This window comes from Leucopleurus acutus (genome assembly GCF_964270905.1).
Source record: "Leucopleurus acutus genome assembly, chromosome: 17".
NCBI classification, from domain to species: Eukaryota; Metazoa; Chordata; class Mammalia; order Artiodactyla; family Delphinidae; genus Leucopleurus; species Leucopleurus acutus.
The window spans coordinates 39,462,867-39,490,672 of NC_139159.1; the positions used below are offsets into that span (position 1 = coordinate 39,462,867).

A 27,806-nucleotide genomic window follows, 5' to 3' on the forward strand; every position below is an offset into this window, starting at 1 on the left:
ATGGTAATGAAAGAACAAAACCAAAGGGACATCAGTGCTGTTATGGAAAAAGTGCTGAACCAAGGTTGGGAAAACGTGGGTCCTACCCATCATGCAGCCACTATTGCACTGCGTGATTCTAGTCCAAGGACTTAACCAATTGTGGTGGAGTGGTGGCACTGTTTCCTCGTCTATAACATAAAGGCATAGAGCCAAGTGGGCTTGAGATGTTCCTTCTCACTTCTAAGAGTGCTTTCCTCAGCTAAATTTAATTCTCAGCTGTAATAATCATTTTATACTAGATTCCTCTTATTTATGTTGATACCTGAATGCCAGATTTATGCAGAGTGGGTAAAAAATAGCTGGTAGTTCTCTGAGTAGATTTCAAACAGATTAAAACAACCATCTCAATGGTTCTACAAAATGTAGAAGACTGCTGCTTCTTCAAAAAGTCTATGTTCACTTTATGCATGTCATAGAATAATCCACACTCTTTTATTACTGTCTGGTTATGTGTGTTTTCCAACAGATTATGAAATTCTTGATGGCAGGAGCTGTGCTTTATGCATTTTTGTGTCTTCACTATCTAAGCTTAGAGCTTGGCTCCTAGAAATAATCATTAAGATGATGGTGATGATTATAATATGGCTAAATATTTTGAGTTATTAATATGTTATGGATACTTTCAAAATAATTTTGTTATTTAATCTGCCCACAAACCATGTAAGATAGGCATTATAATTATCCCCATTTCACAGAGGAGGAAACTGGAGCATACACAGAAGTTAAGCAAATTGCCCAAGTTCACATAACTACTAGATCAGTCAGAGAGCACTCAAACCCAAGGCATACGGCCCCAGAACTCATGCTTTTAAGTACTTGAAGAGGCTTGATTGATGCTTGTTGAATAAATAAGTGGAGCATCTTTATTACAAAGGGTAAGAGCATCTAACCCAGGGTGGGAAGAGGTGGACTGGGGATGGCAGCCAGTAGAAAAAGCATGTCAGTCAGAGGGGAGGCCATTAAAAAAATGCATGGAGAGAAAAAAAGGCATGGTAGGAAAGAAGCAGCAAGCATTCTGGTGTTGTTGAAGATGGGTACAATGTTGTTGTTAAAGAGATAAACCATGGCCATATCACGGAGGGCCTTATACTTTGTGAGTTGTCTGGGAAACCAGGACTATTGGAGGATCTGACGAGTATAAGAATTCTTATGAGGACAATGAGACAAAATATTTGAGAAAAGAGATGCTCTGAAAAATCTTAGCTATGCCCAAATAGTTGCCCACAAAATTTTTTAAAATTCTTCCTTTTACTTTGTATCTTTGCTGTTTCCTCTGCCTCTAGCATCCTTCTTCCTATTTTTCCTTACTCGTTACTCCTGGGTTTTTGAAATGCAGCTCAAATGTTGTCTTCTCTAAGAAATTTCCTTTCTCTCCTTTTCCCCAGTTTCTGACCTACATAGCACCTTGTCATAACATTTATGACATTTCATTGTAATTATTTGTTCACTTGCTTTTTCAGTCTTTTCTCCCTGGCTGTGGACACTTTGCAAGCCAGCATCATACTTCATTCTCTTGTCTATAGGTTTTTGGAGCAAAATAAGGAGTAAGTAAATGCTGTTTAATGAATCAATTGTTAATCTGATTTTTAATCAATTTTTAATAATTGTTAATCTAATTTCAAATTTACAGTCACTTCACTATGATATTGTATATAGCCTTGGTATAAGATATTCAAAATAACTTCCCTACATTATGTCTACCTCAAAACTACTCCTTATGATATCAAAAGGTCTACACAGCACAAAATAAAATTTCAATGGTAAGCAACTATATTGCAAGTGCATGGAACATCCCAATTCAGTTTGAACATTTAGCACAGGAGAAAATAGTCAGCCCAGCCATCTAAGCTTTACTGACCAATCTCTTCTTTCTTCTTTTCCAGTAAAGGCTTATTTCTTGTCAAGACACTGAAGTTTAAAAAACCACCCTTCTCTTCTCCTTTTATTCAGCTCCCAATTGAGTTTACTCCTCAGTTCTTCTTAGCTCAGTCAGTAAGAAATGTCTCCAAGGATCAGAATGATCCCCTGTGGTCCTGATATCTTCCTGTGGTCATTCCCAACCATTTCTCCAGGTTGTTATTTATGTATTGTCCACATTATTTATTCGGTGTTCAACAAATATTTACTCTCACTGTGCCAAGAACTGGAGATATGAAGTGGACAAGATACCTACAGACCTTACCCTCATAGAATGTATACTCTCTAGGGTAATTACATAGATGGGAGAAATACAGTGCCACAAGGGCAGAGACAAGGGCACTTTGCCCCATATTTATCTGTCAGGGAAAGTTCTAGCATCTGAATAATAAATTCAAACGAGTTAGGAGAAGGGAAGGAACGAGACGATAGGTTTGGGAAGAAAATGGAAGCAAAAGCAACCAATGCTTGAAGGTTCAGAGGTGGATAAGGGTTGGCAAAATGAGAAACTGAGGATAGCTGCAGTATCTAGAGCACAGATGCAGTTAGAGAGACAAGAGTAGAGGCTCAAGAGGTAGCCAGGCCAGAATACTCTGAGCTTTATACACCAGATTAAGGGATTTGATCTTTGCCTTATTGCAACCACAGTGCAGGATTTAAACTGGATTTGACAGTTCAATTTTTGTTTAAAAAAAATCACTCTGGCCTCCCTCCAGAGATAGGATTGGAGAGGGACAAAACTGAGGCAGAGATACCAGTGAAGAGGCTATGGTAGTAATACAAATCAAAAATTTTTATTCACTAAAGTTATGTTCATAAGGATGGACAGGACTTCCCTGGCGGCGCAGTGGTTGAGAGTCCGCCTGCCGATGCAGCGGACACGGGTTCGTGCCCCGGTCTGGGAAGATGCCACATGCCGCGGAGCATCTGGGTCCATGAGCCATGGCCACTGAGCCTGCGCATCCGGGGCCTGTGCTCTGCAACGGGAGAGGCCACAACAGTGAGAGGCCCGTGTACCGCAAAAAAAAAAAAAAAAAAAAAAAAAAAAGATGGACAAAATAGATCAAATGTCAGATATTTCATATATAGAACACACTGGAACTGGTGAATAATTGGGAGTGAAGAATGACAGAGAGGGGATGGGGATGATGCTCTGGACCCCAATAAAATCTCTCCTGTCTGGTTGCCCCAGTCCAATCTGAATCTTCTCCCTTCTGGGTTTCTGGAAATACCTCACATGATCTCCTCATTTGGTTTGTGTGCTAAATTCAATGCTTTCACTATAGTTATCTGCATATGTATATATTGCTAATTCGGCCCTTAAAATCATATGAAATATGATAAGGACTATGGTTGGATTTATTGGTTATGCTTATTTTCTCTGTACTAGGATATTTAAAAACCTCTCTTTGTGCTGGTCACTTCCTCTGTGAAGCCAGCCCTCATTCTCCTGACAGACATTCCTTTAACCTCCGTCATTACAACATTTTGCTGCAATTGTCTGAGTCCCCACTAAATTATAAGGTTTTAAGGGATGATTTCTTTTTATCTTTACATGGCCATTGACTATAAGAGTGCTGGAGAAATTGGTGCAAATTTAATATGCATTCGTTGATTTAATATATTACTTTGTTTCACTGGTATTGCCACTGCAGTTTAGAAAAACATTTTTCCTGATACTGTGAGGAGCTCTGCTAGAGCAAAGAGCTGCCCTATGTCTCTTAAGTCTATTAAGCATTTGTATTAATTTAAAATGAGAAAAACCATCAGGGGAAATAGTCCTGAATTTTTTCCCCAGCTATTTATTGTGCATGCTGATGGAACCAATAATAAGAAGGGCAATGGGTATGAGTAGGTTATGGTTTCCTAATGTGCACACACGAATCAGATAACTCTCAATATAGACCATTTATAATGTCCTTCACTTTGTGTGCAGGCATTGACAATCAGAAACTAAAGCTGAAAGGCAATGATTCATTCAAAGTAGATCTGACATCCAAACCTTTCCTGAGGTGCTCATCTACATAACTGTATGTGTTATTCGTTTTCTCTCTCAGTCACTCCTCACTCTCTACAATGAAAATGCCATGATAGTCCATTGGCCATCATGGCCCCCAAAGCCTAAAAATCAGAGCTGGGGGGAGAGAGAACAACACAACTAAAAACACCCTGATAGCAGCATTCACATCTTCATGTCATTTCCTGCCAGGCTGGCCTTCCACTTATGTCTGGGTGCCAGTTCTATCAAACTTCTGTCTTGTCTCAATTTTTAGCAGCGTGGATAATTTATTGCATCTAGGATGATAGAAAACCAGCTTTATACATCATTCAGCTTGCAAAAGATGTGTAGCTTCAGTTCCTTAATGGTGTCATTTTGGCTGAATGCTATTAACAGATTACCCCTGCCTAGGGCAGTGGAGCATGTGCGGCAGAAAGATAACCTTGTGTTCATAATTTAATATTAACTGTTTTCTCCATAGTACCTCTTTCCAGTACATTAACAACAAACCAATATGGCCTTGTCCCTTGCGGTTGTATTCTTCAGCGAAAAAAAATGGATTACATGATAGCAAGTTCCTGAAGATTTCCAATGATGTATTACAAATCACTCAACACTCACTCTGCAGAAATGAAAAATAAACAGGCTTAGATTCAATCAAATTTAATTCCTCCAATTTAGCTTTACCACACTTCAAAGGGTGCTCTTATTAATGTCTTGGGGAACAAATTTAACAGTCATTTTTCCTCATTTTATACGAAAGATTTCAGTTGTATTCAACATATAGTGAGATCAAGAAACTATTTTATTTTATTTTTTTTAGCAACTACTCTGCCACAGTTTGATATAAAAGTGTAAGCCATTTACAGAAAACTCTTTATGGAATTTCTATCCTATTCCATTCCCGGGAGCTAAATTTATATCCTGCATTAGCTATCATAGCACTAGAGTATTAGTCTTCTCCCTTTGCAAGCAGTTCAGGGCAGTCCGAGGCCCTATCACCCTCCACCACTCACATTCACAGGCATTATGAGTTTATCTCATCTTCTGCAGCAAGTACCAGGCCCAATTCATTCCTTTAGGCTACTTTACTAATAACCTATTCCTTATCAGGGCCTCTCCACCTCAGCTTGTGATCAAAGACCCAATTAATGGAATGGAGAAAGGTGAAGCATTCAAATAATGGAGACAGCTGTTTTTCTCTGTTAGAGAAAATCCATTTGTATTGTTATCACACACACAAGTTCTGCAGCTCCCATTTAATTCAGTCTCCCTCTATTTCTGCTGATGATAAAAAAAGTCACAATGAACTCCGAAGAGAATGGCAGAAACATCATCGTGTTTCAACTCAGTCTGGGAGTTATCAACTTGAAAGTGAAAATACAAGCAGATAAGGGGGGAAAATGTCCAACGAAGACCATATCAAAAAAAATTTTAAGTTTTTCAAGCAGCATTCTCTATTCATCATTCTGATTTTTTTTGTTCATTTTCTGCCCTCTACTGTATTGTCCAACTGTCTACCTCAGTAAAGCAGAGGCTGATAATATCTTGAGTTCCACATCAGTTGAAAACTAATTAAAGGTAGAGAGTAATCACAATTGGTTGGTGGGGACTTTTTTATGAACTTCATGAACTTATGCGCCCAGGAACTGACTTGAAGTTGGATATTTCTCCACAAGTCACGTCATTTTCCCCTAAAATGGATTATTTTTCCTTTTTTTTTTTTGCGGTACGCGGGCCTCTCACTGTTGTGGCCTCTCCCATTGCAGAGCACAGGCTCCGGATGCGCAGGCTCAGTGGCCATGGCTCACAGGCCCAGCCTCTCCGCAGCATGTGGGATCTTCTCAGACTGGGACACAAACCCGTGTCCCCTGCATCAGCAGGCGGATTCTCAACCACTGCGCTACCAGGGAAGCCCCCTAAACTTGAATTTTAAACAGTTTATTTTTTTTCCCTGTGCTCAAGGACATGGATACTTTTCTTAACTGAGCCCCAACATGAAAAGATTATACAATTCTTAAACACAAAGTATGACCATGACCCCATCATGCTTCTGCTAAGAAATTTTACTTGTCTGTAAATGCTCCGTCCTTTCCACCTGGCAATTGAGCACAAAAGACCTCTTGATTTTAGAGTTAATGCTATGCTGCCTATATTTTCTCATAATAAAAGTCAATCAGTTTCAAAAGCTAGAAGAGAAACAACGATAGTCCTTCACTCTTACTTTGTGTGGAACATATTTCCTTGTAAGGGTCTAAATCCAGGATTGTTTTTGGTTTTGTCAAATAAGAAGAGAAACGTGTACATTGTTTTTTCTCCCCTCAGGAGAATTCTCTTGAAAAGCAAGAATGAGAATCACGTATTTGAATTCCTGCCTGAACACATATAACTGAACACATGTTTACAAAATAAACATGTACAAAGCTATAGTATATGCAATGAACAGAGACAGCAAAACCTTAAAGGACTATATTCCCAGGCTGATAGCACACAGGGGATTCCAGGATTTGTGTGAGGCTGAGTGGGAAAACAAGCATTATACATTTGCATATAAGATGAACATATAAAAAAGATTTTAAGAAATAAAGAATATGGACTGGTAAACAAGTCAGGTTTTTCCATCATTTTTCCTTGACTTCAACCTTTAGAAACAAATTTTTTTTAATTGGCTTTTTACTTCTGTATTAGGATAAAGCAAACCTTCTTTTATTTGCATGTCATAGATCCTTATATCCTTTACTTAATGTTGAACCTAGAGCAAAGAAATATGAAATAAAAACAAATTGCAGGGGCTACCCTGGTGGCGCAGTGGTTGAGAGTCCACCTGCCGATGCAGGGGACACAGGTTCGTGCCCCAGTCCGGGAGGATCCCACATGCTGCGGAGCGGCTGGGCCTGTGAGACATGGCCACTGAGCCTTTGCGTCCGGAGCCTGTGCTCTGCGACGGGAGAGGCCACAACAGGGAGAGGCCCACGTACCGCAAAAAAAAAAAAAAAAAAAAAAATTGCAGGAGGACTTTCAAGATGGCAGAGGACTAAGACGTGGAGATCAACTTTCCCCCCACAAATACATCAAAAATACATGTACATGTGGAACAACTCTTACAGAACACCTACTGAATGCAGGCATAAGGTCTCAGACTTCCCAAAAAGGCAAGAAACGCCCCCACGTACCTGGGTAGGGCAAAAGAATAAAGAAAAAGCAGAGACAAAAGAATAGGGATGGGACCTGCACCACTGCGAGGGAGCTGTGAAGGAGGAAAAGTTTCCACAGACTAGGAAGCCCCTTCGTGAGCAGAGACTGCGGGTGGCGGAGGGGGGAGCTTCGGGACCACGGAGGAGAGCGCAGCAACAGGGGTGCGGAGAGCAAAGCGGAGAGATTCCCGCACAGAGGATCGGTGCCAACCAGCACTCACCAGCCCGAGAGACTTGTCTGCTCACCCGCTGGGGTGGGCGGGGGCTGGGAGCTGAGGCTCAGGCTTTGGTTGGATTGCAGGGAGAGGACTGGCAGCGTGAACACAGCCTGAAGGGGTTAGTGCGCCACGGCTAGCCAGGAGGGAGTCCGGGAAAAAGTCTGGACCTGCCTAAGGCGCAAGAGACTTTTTCTTCCCTCTTTGTCTCCTGGTGAGCGAGGAGAGGGGATTAAGAGTGCTGCTTAAAAGAGCTCCAGAGACTGGCGTGAGCCGCGGCTATCAGCACGGACCCCAGAGACCGGCATGAGACGCTAAGACCTCTGCTGCCGCCACTAAGAAGCATGTGTGCGAGCACAGGTCACTATCCGCATACCCCCTCCTGGGAGCCTGTGCAGCCCTCCACTGCCAGGGTCCCGGGATCCAGGGACAACTTACCCGGGAGAACGCACCGTGCGCCTCAGGCTGGTGCAACGTCATGCCAGCCTCTGCCGCTGCAGGCTCGCCCCACATCCGTGCCCCTCCCTCCCCCGGGCCTGAATGAGCCAGAGTCCCTGAATCAGCGGCTCCTTTAACCCCGTCCTGTCTGAGCGAAGAACAGACGCCCTCCAGCGACCTACACATAGAGGCGGGACCAAATCCAAAACTGAGCCCAGGGAGCTGTGTGAACAAAGAAGAGAAAGGGAAATCTCTCCCAGCAGCCTCAGGAGCAGCGGATTAAAGCGCCACAATCAACTTGATGTACCTGCATCTGTGGAATACCTGAATAGACAATGAATCATCCCAAATTCAGGAGGTGGAATTTGAGAGCAAGATATATTATTTTTTTCCCTTTTCTTGCTTTTGTGAGTGTGTGTGTGTATGCTTCTGTGTGAGATTTTGTCTCTATAGCATTGCTTTCACCATTTGTCCTAGGCTTCTGTACGTCCGTTTTTTGTTTTCTTACTTAAAATTTTTCTTTTTTTAATAATTTTTATTTTAATAACTTTATTTTATTTCATCTTACTTTATTTTATTTTATTTTATCCTCCTTCTTTCTACTTTTTCTCCCTTTTATTCTGAGCCGTGCAGATGAAAGGCTCTTGGTGCTGCAACTAGGAGCCAGTGCTGTGCCTCTGATGTGGGAGAGCCAACTTCAGGACACTGGTCTACAAGAGACCTCCCAGCTCCACATAATATCAAATGGCAAAAATCTCCCAGATATCTCCATCTCGACACCAACACCCAGCTTCACTCAACGACCAGCAAGCTACAGTGCTGGACACCCTATGCCAAACAACTAGCAAGACAGGAACACAACCCCACCCATTAGCAGAGAGGCTGCCTAAAATAATAATAGGGCCACAGACACCCCAAAACACACCACCAGAGGTGGACCTACCCACCAGAAAGACAAGATCCAGCCTCATCCCCCAGACCATAGGCACTAGTCCCCGCCAACAGGAAGCCCACACAACCCACTGAACCAACTTTAGCCACTGGAGACAGACACCAAAAACAATGGGAAATATGGACCTACAGCCTGCAAAAAGGAGACCCCAAACACAGTAAGATAAGCAAAATGAGAAGGCAGAAAAACACACAGCAGATAAAGGAGTAAGATAAAAACCCACCAGACCTAACAAATGAAGAGGAAATAGGCACTCTACCTGAAAAAGAATTCAGAAAAATGATAGTAAAGATGATCCAAAATCTTGGAAATAGAATAGAGAAAATGCAAGAAACATTGAAAAGAGGAATAAACAATGATGAGCAACACAATAAATGAAATTAAAAATACACTAGAAGGGCTCAATAGCAGAATAACGGAGGCAGATGAACGGATAAGTGACCTGAAAAACAAAACAGTGAAAATAACTACTGCAGAGCAGAATAAAGAAAAAGGAATGAAAAGAACTGAGGACAGTCTCAGAGACATCTGGGACAACATTAAATGCACCAACATTCGAATTATAGGGGTCACAGAAGCAGAAGAAAAAAAGAAAGGGACTGAGAAAATATTTGAAGAGATGATAGTTGAAAACTTCCCTAATATTAGAAAGAAAATAGTTAATCAAGTCGAGGAAGAACAGAGAGTCCCACACAGGATAAATCCAAGGAGAAACATGCCAAGACACATGTTAATCAAACTATCAAAAATTAAATACAAAGAAAACATATTAAAAGCAGCAAGGGAAAAAGAACAAATAACACACAAGGGAATCCCCATAAGGTTAAGAGATGATCTTTCAGCAGAAACTCTGCAAGCCAGAAGGGAGTGGCAGGACATATTTAAAGTGATGAAGGAGAAAAACCAACAACAAAGATTACTCTACCCAGCAAGGATCTCATTCAGATTTGATGAAGAAATTAAAACCTTCACAGACAAGGAAAAACTGAGAGAGTTCAGCACTACCAAACCAGCTTTACAACAAATGCTAAAGGAACTTCTCTAGGCAAGAAACAAAAGACAAGGAAAAGACCTACAATAACAAACCCAAAACAGTTAAGAAAAGGGGAATAGGAACATACATATCGATAATTACCTTAATAGTAATTAGATTAAATGCTCCCACCAAAAGACACAGACTGGCTGAATGTATACAAACACAAGACCCATATATATGCTGTCTACAAGAGACCCACTTCAGACCTAGGGACACATACAGACTGAAAGTAAGGGGATGGAAAAAGATATTCCATGCAAATGGAAATCAAAAGAAAGCTGGAGTAGCAATCCTCATATCAGACAAAATAGAGTTTAAAATAAACACTATTACAAGAGACAAAGAAGGACACTACATAATGATCAAGGGATCGATCCAAGAAGAAGATATAACAATTCTAAATATTCATGCACCCAACAGAGGAGCAGCTCAATACATAAGGCAAATACTAACCGCCATAAAAGGGGAGATCAAAAGTAACACAATCATAGTAGGGGATTTTAACACCCCACTTTCAGCAATGGACAGATCATCCAAAATGAAAATAAATAAGGAAACACAGCTTTAAATGATACATTAAGCAAGATGGACTTAATTGATATTTATAGGACATTCCATCCAAAAACAACAGAATACACATTCTTCTCAAATGCTCATGGAACATTCTCCAGGATAGATCGTATCTTGGGTCACAAATCAAGACTTGGTAAATTTAAGAAAATTGAAATCATATCAAGTATGTTTTCTGACCAAAACGCTATGAGACTAGATATCAATTACAGGAAAATATCTGTAAAAAATACAAACGCATGGAGGCTAAAGAGCACACTACTTAATAATAGTGATCACTGAAGAAATCAAAGAGGAAATCAAAAATACCTAGAAAAAAAGACAGTGGAGACACAACGACCCAAAACCTATGGGATGCAGCAAAAGCAGTTCTAAGAGGGAAGTTTATAGCAATACAATCCTACCTTAAGAAACAGGAAACATCTCGAATAAACAACCTAACCTTGCACCTAAAGCAATTAGAGAAAGAAGAACAAAAATCCCCAACGTTAGCAGAAGGAAAGAAATCATAAAGATCAGACCAGAAATAAATGAAAAAGAAATGCAGGAAACGATAACAAAGATCAATAAAACTAAAAGCTGGTTCTTTGAGAAGATAAACAAAATTGAAAAACAATTAGCCAGACTCATCAAGAAAAAAAGAGAGAAGACTCAAATCAATAGAATTAGAAATGAAAAAGGAGAAGTAACAACTGACACTGCAGAAATACAAAAGATCATGAGAGATTACTACAAGCAACTATATGCAAAAAACATGGACAACCTGGAATAAATGAACAAGTTCTAGAAATGCACAACCTGCCAAGACTGAATCAGGAAGAAATAGAAAATACGAACAGGCCAATCACAAGCACTGAAATTGAAACTGTGATTAAAAATCTTCCAACAAACAAAAGTCCAGGACCAGATGGCTTCACAGGCAAATCTATCAAACATTTAGAGAAGAGTGAACACTTATCCTTCTCAAACTCTTCCAAAATATAGCAAAAGGAAGAACAATCCCAAACTCATTCTACGAGGCCACCATCACCCTGATACCAAAACCAGACAAGGATGTCACAAAGAAAGAAAACTACAGGCCAATATCACTGATGAACATAAATGCAAAAATTGTCAACAAAATACCAGCAAACAGAATCCAACAGCACATTAAAAGGATCATACACTATGATCAGGTGGGGTTTAACCCAGGAATGCAAGGATACTTCAATATATGCAAATCAATCAACGTGATACACCATATTAAAAAATTGAAGGAGAAAAACCATATATTCATCTCAATAGATGCAGAGAAAGCTTTGGAGAAAATTTAACACCCATTTATGATAAAAAGCCCTGCAGAAAGTAGGCATACAGGGAACTTTCCTCAGCATAATAAAGGCCATATATGAGAAACCCACAGCCAACATCATCTTCAATGGTCAAAAACTGAAAGCATTTCCACTAAGTTCAGGAGCAAGACAAGGTTGCCCACACTCACCACTCTTATTCAAGATAGTTTTGGAAGTTTTAGCCACAGCAATTGGAGAAGAAAAGAAAATAAAAGGAATCCAAATAGGAAAAGAAGAAGTAAAGCTGTCATGTTTTCAGATGGCATGATACTATACATAGAGAATCCTAAAGATGCTACCAGAAAAATACTAGAGCTAATCAATGAACTTGGTAAAGTAGCAGGATACAAAATTAATGCACAGAAATCTCTGGCATTCCTATACACTAATGATGAAAAATCTTAAAGTGAAATTAAGAAAACACTCCCATTTACCATTGCAATGAAAAGAATAAAATACCTAGGAATAAACCTACCTAAGGAGACAAAATACCTGTATGCAGAAAATTATACGAAACTGTTGAAAGAAATTAAAGATGATATAAATAGATGGAGAGATATACCATGTTCTTGGATTGGAAGAATCAACATTGTGAAAATGACTCTACTACCCAAAACAATCTACAGATTCAATGCAAGCCCTATCAGACTACCACTGGCATTTATCACAGAACTACAACAAAAAATTTCACAATTTGTATGGAAACACCAAAGACCCCGAATAGCCAAAGCAATCTTGAGAACGAAAAATGGAGCTGGAGGAATCAGGCTCCCTAACTTCAGACTATACTACAAAGCTACAGTAATCAAGACAGTATGGTACTGGCACAGAAACAGAAAGATAGATCAACGGAACAGGATAGAAAGCCCAGAGATAAACCCACGCACATATGGTCACCTTATCTTTGATAAAGGTGGCAGGAATGTACAGTGGAGAAAGGACAGTCTCTTCAATAAGTGGTGCTGGGAAAACTGGACAGGTACGTGTAAAAGTATGAGATTAGATCACTCCCTAACACCATACACAAAAATAAGCTCCAAATGGATTAAAGACCTAAATGTAAGGCCAGACACTATAGGCAGAACACTCTATTACATAAATCACAGCAAGATCCTTTTTGACCCACCTTCTAGAGAAATGGAAATAAAAACAAAAATAAACAAAGGGAACCTAATGAAACTTCAAAGCATTTGCACAGCAAAGGAAACCATAAACAAGACCAAAAGACAACCCTCGGAATGGAAGAAAATATTTGCAAATGCATCCCACTGACAAAGGATTAATCTCCAGAATTTATAAGCAGCTCATGCAGCTCAATAACAAAAGACAAACAACCCAATCCAACAATGGGCAGAAGACCTAAAAAGACATTTCTCCAAAGAAGATATACAGACTGCCAACAAACACATGAAAGAATGCTAACCATCATTAATCATTAGAGAAATGCAAATCAAAACTACAATGAGATATCATCTCATACCAATCAGAATGGCCATCATCAAAAAATCTAGAAACAATAAATGCCGGAGAGGGTGTAGAGAAAAGGTAACCCTCTTGCACTGTTGGTGGGAATGTAAATTGATACAGCCACTATGGAGAACAGTATGGAGGTTCCTTAAAAAACTAAAAATAGAACTATCATATGACCCAGCAATCCCATTACTGGGCATATACCTGGAGAAAACCATAATTCAAAAAGAGTCATGTACCAAAATGTTCATTGCAGCTCTATTTACAATAGCCCGGAGATGGAAGCAACCTAAGTGTCCATTGAGAGATGAATGGATAAAGAAGATATGGCACATATATACAATGGAATATTACTCAGCCATAAAAAGAAATGAAATTGAGTTATTTTTAGTGAGGTGGATGGACCTAGAGTCTGTCATACAGAGTGAAGTAAGTCAGAAAGAGGAAAACAAATACCGTATGCTAACACATATATATGGAATCTTAAAAAAAATGGTTCTGATGAACCTAGGGGCAAGACAGGAGTAAATTCACAGATGTAGAGAATGGACTTGAGGACACGGGGAGGGGGGAGGGGAAGCTGGGACGAAGTGAGAGAGTGGCATGCACATATATACACTACCAAATGTAAAATAGATAGCTAGTGGGAAGCAGCCGCATAGCACAGGGAGATAAGCTCGGTGCTTTGTGACCACGTAGAGGGTGGGATAGGGAGGAGAGGGAGGCTCAAGAGGGAAGGGATATGGGGATATATGTATACATATAGCTGATTCACTTTGTTATACAGCAGAAACTAAAGCAACATTGTAAAGCAATTATACTCCAATAAAGTTGTAAAAAATTAAAAGAGTATGTAGCTCATAGGATTAAATGGATTAATTCAAGTAAAGTTCTTAGCACAGTTCCTGGACCAATAGACATTAGCAGGAGCCAGATCTTATAGGCCATGATGAGGGGTTCAGATTGTATGAGAGACAGTTCTAGTGGTAGTATGGAGAAATAAGTAGAAGACAGGCAAGAAGCAGGGATACTAGCTAGAGAGCTTTCGCAAATATTCGGTCAAGAGCTGGTGATAGAACATGGACCTGGTTAACGGAATTGGAGGTAGTTCAAGTTTGGAGGAAACTAGAGCAGGGTTCATGGAGGGAAAATATTTAAGCTGAGCCTTGAAGGAAAATATTTCCAAGGGAACCTTGGAGAAAAGCACAGATGACATGTCTTGAGCAGTAAGTAGTCAATGTGGTAATGGAAAAAGAAATGGAAGAGGAAGTTGAAAGATTGAGACCAGAAAGGTGAGTACTTTCAGAGCCTTACTTAACCTGTTTATTTGATGCATAAAAGAGCAGTGAGAGAAATTAATAGAACAGAAAGACATGGCTATGTCTTAGGAGTGACAGAGGAAGACCAATCAGATAAGAGGATCAAAGAAAAAGGGGTTATCAACCATGTAGGATAAAGATTAATGCCACTGATGACTTGAGGCAGATTCAAACTGTAGTGGCTGAAGACAGAATGCAAGCAACTAAGCAGGTGGGGAAAACTGCAAGTCTTCATTTCACTACAGGCTCTTTCTTGGATTTCAGCAGTTAAATGTAAAGAACTTTAGCTTGAAAAAAGTACTAGGAGTCTAGGAGGGAGTGGAAGTGGTGGAGGCTGACAAAGGGAAAACCAGAACATGACTGTAGGAGAATGCTTGAAGATTAAGATGCAGGGCAAGAGAAAAAGCAAAAAAAAAAAGCTGCTGGAGCTCTGTACCAGAGAATGAACATAAGGTACAGTGTGATCCAAGACAATGATGGAAACCATGCTTTGTGAAAAGAAGGCTATCAAGCTTCAAAATGTGTTTTTGCCATGGCAATTTTAGAGACTCATGTTTTTATATAAACACCACACTAAAGAAGGAATATCACAAGTGACTTCATGAATCATCAGAATGAGAATTTGCTCTTGCATGTGAACACTTTACTGAATATAAAATCCTCTAGATAAATTTTCACTTTTGTAGCAAGGTCTCTTTGATTATAAGATCACTTATAGAAATTAAATCATTTCACATTATTTTACCTTTTTATTTTCTAAAAATGTGTTAGGTAACATGCAGAAAATATGTGAATTTTGGGGCTACCTAAAGTCTTAAATTTCTTTGAGTAAATAAGAAATAGACTCTGGAAGTACCTATAATGAATACCTGTTATATGGCTGTCCAGTATCTATTTTTCTTCCTTCTTGGAGTAATAGCCTGAATTTCTTTTCAGTACCTACCCCATCCCTCCATTTTCACCGTTGTGATTTAGATGGAAAATGGGCCTCATCTGCCCCAGAGAAAGGCCCTGATTCATAGAGCCAATCTGAATGTGCCATCTCTGAATGTTTTGGAATTGGCACGATTACCTAAGTTGGTCCAATCAGTAACTCTTAGACACTTTCGCTGAATATATGATATAGATTCTCTTTGTTTCACAAAAAAGGATTCATGTAATTCTTAGAGTTCCTCAAAGTCAGTTTAGGATTATGAACTGGGGGGTGGGGGGAGGGAGGGAGTTTGTCCAAAAACAGTCAACACCAGGGAAGGGACAGTTAAAAACTGAAAGAAACTACGTTCTAAGTCACATTATGTGAGCTTCTAGTTTCACTCCTAGCAACATGTATCTCTGTAGTTTCAAAGGAAGTTAATTGGTTCACTCTATGTAAGCCATTCTCAGTTGGGTTTTTCTATTACTTGCTGTACTTGAAAGCTTCCTAGGTGACAGAATCTGTGATCTAGACCCTAAAGCCTATGTGTCACTTTTCCATCAGCTGTCAGGATGTTGATGAACTCGTCTATGGAACTAGATGTCATTTTTATGAAAAGTGAGCATTTTCAGACCCTTATGTATGTTGTATACGTTCTTTAAAATGTTTAGTTTTACAGAGAAACTTTTTTTTATAATAAAGATATTCAACTCACCATGAAAAGCATAAGAAACTTAGAAAAATAACTAAAACCTGCTTATAGTTGAAGTCCCAGCTACACAAAAGTTGGATTTGAAGGTTGTCCCTTATCTATTTTCTGACAGCAAATATTGCAGGATTGTCTGTTTATATTAATGTAAGTTTCAATATATGTTAATTATGAATAGAACAAGCCTAGAAAGTGATAAAACCAATTCACACTCAACTTGTCAAAAGAAATAGTAATAAGATTATCCCCTTAAGTGAAGCATGTTAACCTCTTCCTCACCCAGGTCCTAAAGTAATTCATAAGTAGACAAGAGGTATGTGGAACATGATGTATTATCTTTATTACTAATAATGCTCATTCTCTAATTTCAGCCTTATATCTGTGTAAAAGAGGGCTTCCTTACACTGAGGCCCATAATGATACAGACATATGCATCCAGCCACAGACAGCACTGGACACAAACTATTTTGCCACCTGCCCTTGTAAGACTTATGGAGAAATGGGGCCCAATGCATACTTTCTGTGTGCAGCTTATTCCCAAAGAGAGGGGAGAAAGTGCTACTCATGCTCACTTCTTTGTCCCAAACTCAAGCAAGTCATCACACCTCTACTAATCTAGGTCCAACCAGGAGACAGATCACGGTAAATTTAACCAGAATTGTTAAGCTATAATAGAGTGAAATAAATACAATTACCCCTCTGTATCCATGGGTTCTGCACCCCAGATTCAACCAACCGTAAATTGAGTTACAGTAGATTGAATCCTCGGATGCAGAATCCTCCAGTGTGGAGCCCCGGGGTACTGAGGGCAGACTGTACTACTCCATTTTATATGAGATTTCAGCAATCGCAGGGGACTGGGGGGGGGCAGGGGGAGCCTTAGAACCAATTCCTTGCTCATGCTGAGGGACGACTGCATGTTGAGAACTCTTAACAGTACCCTAGGGCAGAGGGAGAGCACCCAAGAAAAAGCAAGCTTGGAAGAGGATCCCCCTCTGGCATTCATACCACTGATGGAATAAAATTTAAAGGCAGGACAAAAAAAATTAAACACAGAATTCTGTTCGGGCCTTCTCCCTCCCTAATATCCAGTATGCATCTGCATTACACATTAAGCAGAGCTCCTCAAATCTTCACGATCTAAAACAGAGAGAGATGATAAATATTTTAGCTACTCAAAACTTGAGATACTTGTTATATATCTTCTCGCTGTAGATCAGAGAGAGAGCGAAGGCAGAGCAGGGTTCGTTTTAGATCTGACAGAGGTTCTAGAACTACTTCACCCTATTCTCGGTCAGAACGATCCCATTATGACGACTCTCATTATGATGGTCGTTACCATAGGAGTTCCCCTTATCGAGAGAGGGCACGCTAGTCTCTGCCATATACAGATAACAGGTCAAGACAAAGTTCTGACTTGATGGTTAGTATAAGAAGACATACTCAAGGCGCACCTCGTCTCCTCCTTGCTCTTACAGAGACATAAGACGCCATCCTCCTATTCTAAATCTGATGGAGACTGTAAAACTGAGTCCTCTTACTTAGAGATGGAAAAAAGAGGAAAGGATTCTTCAAAATTAGAAGGAGAATCCAAAAGGACTTCAGAAAATGAAGCAATGAAAAGATGTTATTCTCCCACTAATGAACAGGGATTCCGACGCGGGTCATCATATTCCAAGCACGGTAAGAGTGCTTCCTGTTATAAGTCTGCCCCTTCAAAACCTGCAACCAAGCCTGATAAATTTTAAAATTCTTTATGTTGTACAGAATTGAATGAGGAAATCAAACAGTCTCATTCTTTTAGTTTACAGACTCCTTGTTCAAAAAGTAGTGAATTAAGAGTGATTAGTAAAGTTCCTGAAAGAGAGAAGATTGGGTCTCCATCCCCATCAAATCGATTAAATGATTCACCTACTTTTAAAAAGCTAGATGAATCACCTGTTTTTAAGTCTGAATTTATAGGACATGATAGCCATGATAGTATTAAGGAATTAGACTCTTTATGTAAAGTGAAGAATGATCAATTAAGAAGTTATTGTCCCACCGAATTTAATATAAACGGATCTCCTGGGGCAGAATCTGATTTGGCAACATTTTGCACTTCTAAACGTGACACTGTTTTGATGTCTTCTGATGATAGTGTGAATGGATCAGAGGTATCCCCTTTGGTCAAAACGTGCATGCTTTCATCAAATGGATTTCAAAACATTAATAGATGTAAAGAAAAAAAATTGGATGATACTCGCATGCAGCATAGTAAGTCAGAAAGCCCATTTAGAGAAACAGAACCTCCAGTGTCACCACACCAAGATCAACTCATATCTTTGCCAGTTATGACTATAGATTATTCCAAAACAATAGTTAAAGAACCAGTTGATGTGAGAGTTTCTTGATGTAAAACAAAAGATTCAGATATATACTGTACTTCAAACGACAACCACCCTTCTTTGTGTCATTCGGAGCTGAAAATACTGAGCCTTTAGTAACGAAGATTTCTTCAAATAGCTTTATGAATGTGCATTTGAAATCAAAAACAGTTATATGTGATAATGGAAGTCTGACAGATCAGCACTCAAAATTTGCATGTGGAGAATATATGCAGAGTGTTGGTAGTACTAGCTCAGCTTCTGTTAATCATTTTGATGATTTATTTCCACCTACAGGGAGCTCATGTATTGCTTCATCTCTTCAGATTCTTCCACCAGGGACAAATGTAGACAGTTTAACTCTCTTGCAATGTGGAGAGAATACATCTCCAGTTTTGGATGCTGTGCTGAAGAGTAAATCTCAGAGATTTTTAAAGCATGCAGAGAAAGAAATAATAGAAGTAGCTAGTGGCCTACCTGATTCAGGAAGAGGATTTGCTTCCTGGGAAAACAGGCATAATAATGGACTATCTGGGAAATGTGTGCAAGAGACTCAAGAAAAAGGGAACTCCATACTGCCTGATAGAAGAGGAAGACCAGAAATCTCTTTAGATGAAGAAGGTGGAAGAGGACATGCATGTACTTCTGATGACTCAGAAGTTGTATTTTCTTCTTGAGATTTGAATTTAATCATGGAGGACAGTGATGGTGTAACATATACCTTAAAATGTCACAGTAGTGGTCAAGCCTCAGAGATTGTATCCACTGTCCATGAAGATTATTCCGGTTCTTCCGAAAGTTCAAGTGATGAAAGTGATTCGGAAGATAGAGATTCTGATGATAGCAGTATTCCAAGAAACCGTCTTCAGTCTGTTGTGGTTGTGCCAAAGAATTCTACTTTCCCATGGAAGAAACAAGTCCTTGTTCTTCTCGGAGCAGTCAAAGTTACAGACACTATTCTGACCACTGGGAGGATGAGCGATTGGAGCCAAGGAGGCATTCATATGAGGAAAAATTTGAGAGTATAACAAATAAAGCCTGTCCTCAAACTGAGAAGTTCTTCTTTCATGAAGCAACAGAGAAGAATTCAGAAATCTCTTTTACACAGCCCAGCCAAAAACAGATAGATAATCACCTGTCTGAAATTGCCCATCCTCAGAGTGATGGGGTTGATATTACAGTCATACAGACATAAACTATGACCCTCTAGGTCATCCAAACTCTGAGGAAGCAGTGAAAACCAAAATAACTTCTAGGCAGAAAGAAGAGCTGCCAGTTTATTCTTCTGATGATTTTGAAGATGTCTCAAGTAAGTCTCGGCAACAGACCACTTTCCCTAACAGGCCAGATAGTAGACTGGGAAAAACAGAGTCAAATTTTTCTTCTTGTGAGATCTCCCAAGTGGATGGTTTCCGTTCATCATCAGAAGAGCTCAGAAATCTAGGGTGGGACTTCTCTCAACAAGAAAAGCCTACTATCACATATCAGCAACCTGACAGCAGCTATGGAGCCTGTGGTGGACACAAGTATCAGCAAAGTGCAGAACAGTATAGTGGGACAGGTAATTACTGTCAAGGCAATGGCTACTGGGATCCAAGATCAGCAGGTAGACCGCCTGGAACTGGGGTTGTGTATGACCGAATTCAAGGGCAGGTACCAGATTCCTTAACAGATGACCATGAAGAGGAGGAGAATTGGGATCAACGTGGAGGATCTCACTTTTCAGGTCAGCCCAATATTTTTTTTCTGTCCCTTCAGAAGGACAAGGGGTCAGTGCAAACACCTGAGATAAGCAGCAATTCCATTAAGGACTCTTTAGCTGTGTATGAGGAGAAAGATCTTTTGAAAAACTTAGAAAATAATGATATGAAAGATAGAGGGCCTCTTAAAAAAAGGAGACAGGAATTGGAGAGTGATTCTGAATGTGATGGTGAGCTTCAGGACAGAAACAAAGTTAGAGTGGAGGTAGAGCAGGGAGAGACAGCAGTGCCTCTAGGCTCAGCATTGGTTGGGCCTTCGTGTGTCATGAAGGACTTCAGGGACCCAGAGCGGTGGAAGGAGTGTGCCAAACAAGGGAAGATGACTTCTTACTTTGATCTGATTGAATAAAATGTTTATTTAACAGAAAGAAAGAAGAATAAATCCCATCGGGATATTAAGCGAATGCAGTGTGAGTGTACACCTCTTTCTAAAGATGAAAGAGCTCAAGGTGAAATAGCATGTGGGAAAGATTGTCTTAATCATCTTTTCATGACTGAATGTTCTTCTCGTTGTCCAAATGGGGATTATTGTTCCAATAGACAGTTTCAAAGAAAACAGCATGCAGATGTGGAAGTCATACTCACAGAAAAGAAAGGCTGGGGCTTGAGAGCTGCTAAAGACCTTCCTTCGAACACCTTTGTCCTGGAATATTGTGGAGAGGTACTTGATCATAAAGAGTTTAAAGTCCGGGTAAAGGAGTATGCACGAAACAAAAACATCCACTACTATTTCATGGCCCTGAAGAATGATGAGATAATAGATGCCACTCAAAAAGGAAATTGCTCCCGTTCATGAATCACAGCTATGAACCAAACTGTGAGACTCGAAAATGGACTGTGAACGGACAACTGAGAGTTGGGATTTTTACCACCAAACTGCTTCCTTCAGGCTCAGAGTTAACATTGGAGTTCCAAAGATATAGCAAGGAAGCACAGAGATGTTTCTGTGGGTTGGCTAATTGCTGGGGTTACCTTGGAGGAGAGAACAGAGTCAGCATCAGAGCAGCAGGAGGGAAAATGAAGAAAGAACGATCTCGGAAGAAGGATTCGGTGGATGGAGAGCTAGAAGCTCTGATGGAGAATGGTGAGGGTCTCTCTGATAAAAACCAGGTGCTCAGCTTATCCTGGCTAATGGTTAGAATTGAAACTTTGGAACAGAAACTTACCTGTCTCAAGCTCATACAGAACACACATTCACAGTCTTGCCTGAAGTCCTTTCTGGAACGTCATGGGCTGCCTTTGTTGTGGATCTGGATGGAAGAACTATGTGATGGCCGGGAAAGTAACCAGAAGCTTCAGGAAGAGATTATAAAGACTTTGGAACATTTACCCATTCCTACTAAAAATATGTTGGAGAAAAGCAAAGTACTTCCTATTATTCAACGTTGGTCTCAAACCAAGACTGCTGTCCCTCAGCTGAGAGAAGGAGATGGGTATTCTACCGAGAATACATCACGTGCTCACACACCACTCAACACACCTGATCCTTCCACCAAGCTGAGCATAGAAGCTGACACAGACACCCCCAAGAAGCTAATGTTTCACAGACTTAAAATTATAAGTGAAAATGGCATGGACAGTGCGATCTCTGATGCTATCAGTGAGCTAGAAGGCAAAGATGGCAAAGAGGACCTTGACCAGTTAGAAAACGTCCCTATAGAAGAAGAGGAACAACAGCTACTCACACAACAGCTGCCTGAATCAAAGTTGATAGTGAAATTGCTGTGGAGGCCATTAAGCTACCCACATCTGAACCAGAGGCTGACACTGAAATAGAGCCTAAAGAGAGCAATGGCAGAAAACTAGCCGAACCTATTGCTGAGGAAACACCATCCCAAAATGAAGAGGAGGGTGTACCTGATGTGGAGAGTGAGAAGAGCCAGGAACAGCCACATAAAACAGTAGATATAAGTGATTTGGCCACCAAGCTCCTGGACAATTGGAAAGACCTAAAGGAGGTATATCGAATTCCAAAGAAAAGGCAAACTGAAAAGGAGAGCACAATAACCGAACGAGGAAGGGATGCTGTTGGCTTCAAAGATCAAACAGTTGCCCCAAAGACTCCTAACAGGTCAAGAAAGAGAGACCCAGACAAACAAACTCAAAATAAAGAGAAAAGGAAATGAAGGGGCTCCCTCTCACCACCTTCTTCTGCCTATGAGTGGGGAACAAAAAGGCCAGGTGGCAGATATGATACACCAACTTCTAAAAAGAAAGTACGAATTCAAGATCGCAATCAATTTTCTACAGAGGAGCGTCAAAAGTTGTTTGAGCAGGAGGTAGCTCAGCGGGAGCCTCAAAAACAACAGCAGCAGATGCAGAACCTGGGAATGACGTCTCCACTGCCCTATGACTCTCTTGGCTACCATACTCCTCATCACCCCTTTGCTGGCTACCCACCAGGTTACCCCATGCAGGCCTATGTGGATCCCAGCAATCCTAATGCTGGTAAGGTGCTCCTCCCCACACCCAGCATGGATCCTGTGTGTTCTCCTGCTCCTTATGATCATTCTCAGCCCTTGGTGGGACATTCTACAGAACCCCTTGCTGCCCCTCCACCTGTGCCAGTGGTGCCACATGTGGCAGCCCCTGTGGAAGTTTCCAGTTCACAGTATGTGGCCCAAAGTGATGGTGTGGTACACCAAGACCCCAGTGTCACCATCCTGCCAGTGCCAGCCCCAGGCCCAGTCCAGGGACAGAATTATGGTGTTTGGGATTCAAACCAACAGTCCATGAGTGTACAGCAGCAGTACTCTCCTGCACAGTCTCAAGCAACCATATATTATCAAGGACAGGCTTGTCCAACTGTCTATGGTGTGACGTCACCCTATTCACAGACAACTCCACCAATTGTACAGAGTTATGCCCAGCCAAGTCTTCAGTACATCCAGGGACAACAGATTTTCACAGCTCACCCACGAGGAGTGGTGGTACAGCCAGCCACAGCCGTGACTACAATAGTGGCACCAGGGTAGCCTCAGCCCTTACAGCCACCTGAAATGGTTGTGACAAACAACTTCTTGGATTTACCACCCCCATCTCCTCCCAAACCAAAAACCATTGCCTTACCTCCCAACTGGAAGATAGCCCGAGACCCAGAAGGGAAGATTTACTACTACCATGTGATCACAAGGCAGACTCAGTGGGATCCTCCTCCTTGGGAAAGCCCAGGAGATGATGCCAGCCTTGAGCATGAAGCTGAGATGGACCTGGGAACCCCAACATATGATGAAAATCCCATGAAGACCTCAAAGAAGCCTAAGACAGCAGAAGTAGATGCCCCCAGTGAGCTGGCTAAGAAAAGCAAAGACGTATTCAGAAAAGAGATATCCCAGTTCATCGTCCAGTGCCTGAACCCTTACTGGAAACCTGACTGCAAAGTGGGAAGAATTACCACAACTGAAGGTTTCAAACACCTAGCTTGCAAGCTACTCACGGCATTATGAATAAGGAGCTGAAGTACTATAAGAACCCCGAGGACATGGAGTGCAATGAGAATGTGAGACACAAAACCAAGGAGTACATTAAGAAGTACATGCAGAAGTTTGGGGCTGTTTACATACCCAAACGGGACACTGAATTAGAGTGACCTTCAGGGCCAGGGTGGGAGGATGGGCAAGCTGGTAGGAGAGACTCTGAGGAGAAGAAATCCCGTGGGCCCTCTCTCCCCACCCCACTGTCAGGGCTGTGCTACTGATGACACATCACCCTGGGGAATTCAAACCTGCAGAATGAGCTTACAAAAATGAGCTCCATCTACAACAAGCGGTCCCTGGTTGTGAGCTGTTGGTAGAGGCCATCTGATGCAAGGGTTTAGGCCCTTGAGACCTTCCCTTCTGAGACCCCGGCCAGGCCTGACCCCGCTCTCAAGGCTGGGTCTCCTCTTTGGTGGTGCTGTCAGCGCACAGACTCATGTGCATCCCCACCCACGACCCCTTACCCTGACGACCTGTATTATATTTTAAGGTATATGTGAATGTATTGAAAATAATTTGTCTTTCCTTGTTTTTGGCTTTTGTTTTGCTTTTAAGCCTCTGCGTGCTAGGATCACAGAAGACTTTGTAAGTATGGTTTAAGTTCTCCTGCAAGGTTTAATGTGTTATCATGTAAATATTCCAGAGCAGGCTGCCTTGTGGTTTCGGCCAGCCTTGTGCTATGTTGATAAGATTGATTTACTGCTTAAAATCACTTTACTTGGGCTTCCCTGGTGGTGCAGTGGTTGACAGTCCACCTGCAGATGCAGGGGACATGGGTTCATGTCCCGGTCCGGGAAGATCCCACATGCCACAGAGCAGCTGGGCCCATGAGCCATGGCCGCTGAGCCTGCGCATCCAGAGCCTGTGCTCTGCAACGGGAGAGGCCACAACAGTGCACTTCACTTTATCCAATTTTTACTGAACTTTTTATGTAAAACATAGAATCAATTAAAGAAAAAATAAAAAGGATGTCTATGCCTTCAACTTCTAACAGGTGGAAGAGTTCTCAGTGCTTTCTGAGAATCTGCTTCCCAGGTTATAATACTCAGTTTGACTCCAACAGAATCCCTTTTTTCTTAACTTGATAGTTAATTGAATTTTGGAAAAGGTGCAGTTGCAGACAACCACTGGCTGGTGAGAAAATTTGCTGGGTTGCCTGTGCCAGAACTGGTTTATGGTCATCTGATAAACAGGAAACAATCACCTAGGACACAGGCAAGCCAAGGCATGTAAGCAGGTTGCTGAGGAAGCTGGGATGTTTCTGCAGATGCCAAGCCAGAGTGGACATTGCCCACCTTGGAAAGGTCTCAGGAACAGCCCTGCAGTGGGCAGGAAAGTCAGGCCTGGTCATGCTTGGGAGTGTGCATGGTGAGGGCTGTGGGTTGCTACAGCATGAAGCCAGAAGCACACGGTGTGCCTCTTAAGACCGCAGCAAGGTGATCACCAAGGCTCCTGGGCTGGGGCTACAAGGTAGTCAAAGGACTGAGCACTCTGGGTGTGCAATTGGAGAATGAATTTGGAGCTGGGAAGCAATAAGTTCATAAGCAGCTCAGTCGACACCTTTGACTTCTCAGCTTTCATATGCACCATTCTACACACATTTCAATGCTTGCACAGCAAAGAAACTACATTTTAGCAAGAAACAGCTAACCCTCTGATAAGTGAAGTTCTTGCCCTTCCCCCAGGTAAAACACAAAGCCCCAACGGTCATTGAATCCATTGCTGCCTATATTAATTAGGCCTCAATTTCAGTCTTAGGTCCCACTAAAGACTACATTGTAAAGTTGACCTCCACCTAGTGTTATATAAAATTAAAATGGGAAGGAGAAGTTAGAATAAACACATACATATAACAGAAAATATGCAAAGCTACCAGTCCTGGTTTCTGTAGTTATTCACGAGGTCAGAGTTGACGTCTATAGCTTCCACCTTCACCCACTTATTCCTTGTTTTCCTTGCCCACAGCCAGAACCCACAGCTCCATCCAGATTCCTTACTGGTAGAATGATTCAATCCTTCCCTTCTGAATGGTCTGAATCCTCAATTGTCCTGCCTTTTTCCAGTTCCTGTAGCTTTCCATTGATCTTTACTGTTGGCATGGAAGTATTGAAGGGAACCTCAGAAAATCTCCTGGGTTCCAGAGAAAATCTCCTGGGTTCCAGAAAAAATCCTCCTTGCTTCCATTATAAAGACAACCAATTTCCTGTGGTAACTGAGATCATAACACCAGTAGATTAACCTTTTTCACCTGTTGGCTCAGTGGTATAAGAAGTGTAAGATGGCCAGGGGGCAGTCTGTGGTAGGCAGAATTCTAAGATGGATCCCACAATTCCTGCCCCCTGGGGTAAACACCAGTGTAATTTCCTTTGAGCATTGTAGGGATGTGTAAATACAATTGGATATCACCTTCATAATTATACAACAATATGGCAAAAGGAATTTTGCAGATGAAATTAGGGTCCCTAATAAGCTGACTACAATTCAAAGGGAGATTATCCTGGGTGGGTGCAACTTATCTAATCAGGCAAGTCTTTTAAAAGCAAAAGTTCTATTCTCCAGGATAGATCACATGCCAGGCCACAAGACAAGTCCCAGTAAATTGAAGATTAAAATCATATGTTGGGCTGCACCCCACAGGCCTGCAAGGCTTGTAGTTTCCAGCCTCAAGCCTGAAGAAAGAGCCTAGAGACAGCAACAGAGACATCAGTGACTTATTGGAAAAGGGATCTTACACACCTGAAGCAAGGTCCTGGAGCAACACCTCACTGTTTGTGGCAGACAGCAAGCAGGACATGGCAGCAGTCTTTGCTACCTGGGGGAGGAGGAGACTACCATTTATAGGAGGAATTAATGGTCAGGTTGACTCATAAATCACCAGAGAGACCAGCAGCTGGGGCAGGAAGCAAGCACATAGGCAGTTACTAATTAAGCCCTATAATTAAGAAGATTGGATAGTCATGTGAGTGAAGCAGGTACTGGCTGAACAGGGGATATACAGAGCAAGAGGACAGTCATCTTGAATGGCGTGGTCAAACACTCCACCCTTACATACCCTGTATGACCTCTATAATCTTGGCCCATACTTCTTCTGCTATATTCCCAAGGACAGGTAGGTAGAAGTGCAACTGCAACCAAACACCACAAATGCAATAGAGACAGTCCAACAGGTGGGCTTTTGAACCAGGAGCTTATCAAGTCAATTTTTCATGGACTCTCAGAGGTTGACAATGGTATTTTGCTGTAAAGCCAGCAATCAAACTCATTTCTCAGTGAGGCCACCATTGTCACCCAGTCCACAAACAGATTCCCTTCACTCAGAGTAGGGCAAGCTGCAAGATGTCTAACAGGCACAATATATGGAAGATCATGACCATTAAGCAAAATACAAGCAGTAACATCATTCTGAGGTAATGCCACCCCTGTCTACACTTTTTGTCCTGGCCTGCAATACCATACCACATGCCCACCCTCAGTCTCCATAGCCAGTGCCGAATACTGGAGAGGTGGTGTAACAGTACACAGGGTTAGTATAATGGTGCCTTTCTACAGTAGAGGCCTGGATTAATTACCTTAGTAATCTGAGGTGGGGCTTGGTAGAAGACAGATGAAATCTGTAAATCCCTTTCTGATCCTATTCCCCAATGGGACAGCAAACCCAAACCACTGAGGACTTACCTGCCAGTCCTAAGGGCTATTTATAATATGTTCCCCTGGGGATAGATCCTGTGAAGGGCAAAAATGAGTTCCTGTCTTGACCTGTAGTTGGCAACAGTCCTTTGGTGGTCAACAATTGAACTCAAACAGTGTTGACTAGTTACCTGCGGGTTAACATGGCGTCGGCACTGGGATAACTGCTCCTGGGATGTTTCCATGTGTTAAGAGTGAGTTTCCCACCTCAACTGTTGTTTAAGTAGTCTCTTCATAGCCCGGCAGCAGTGGGGTTGTAAGGCAGGTGGAAATGCCCCTGTATGTCCTTTGTATCTGCCCATTCCTGAACTTCATGGCCAATAAAGTAGATTCCTTAGTCACTATCGATGTCCACGGGGATCCTATATGTTGCATACAAATGAATAGTGGTTTTTTGCATGCTCAAAGAATC

The 27,806-nt window shown here is 41.4% G+C and overlaps 1 pseudogene across 1 annotated transcript; it reads left to right on the forward strand.

Annotated features, from left to right (window-relative positions):
• LOC309974382 (histone-lysine N-methyltransferase SETD2-like) lies at positions 1-23,820 on the forward strand (annotated as a pseudogene). Its single transcript has 2 exons — positions 1-64; positions 17,225-23,820. The product of its transcript is annotated as a histone-lysine N-methyltransferase SETD2-like (transcript).
• Positions 23,821-27,806: the final 3,986 nt, after the last annotated feature.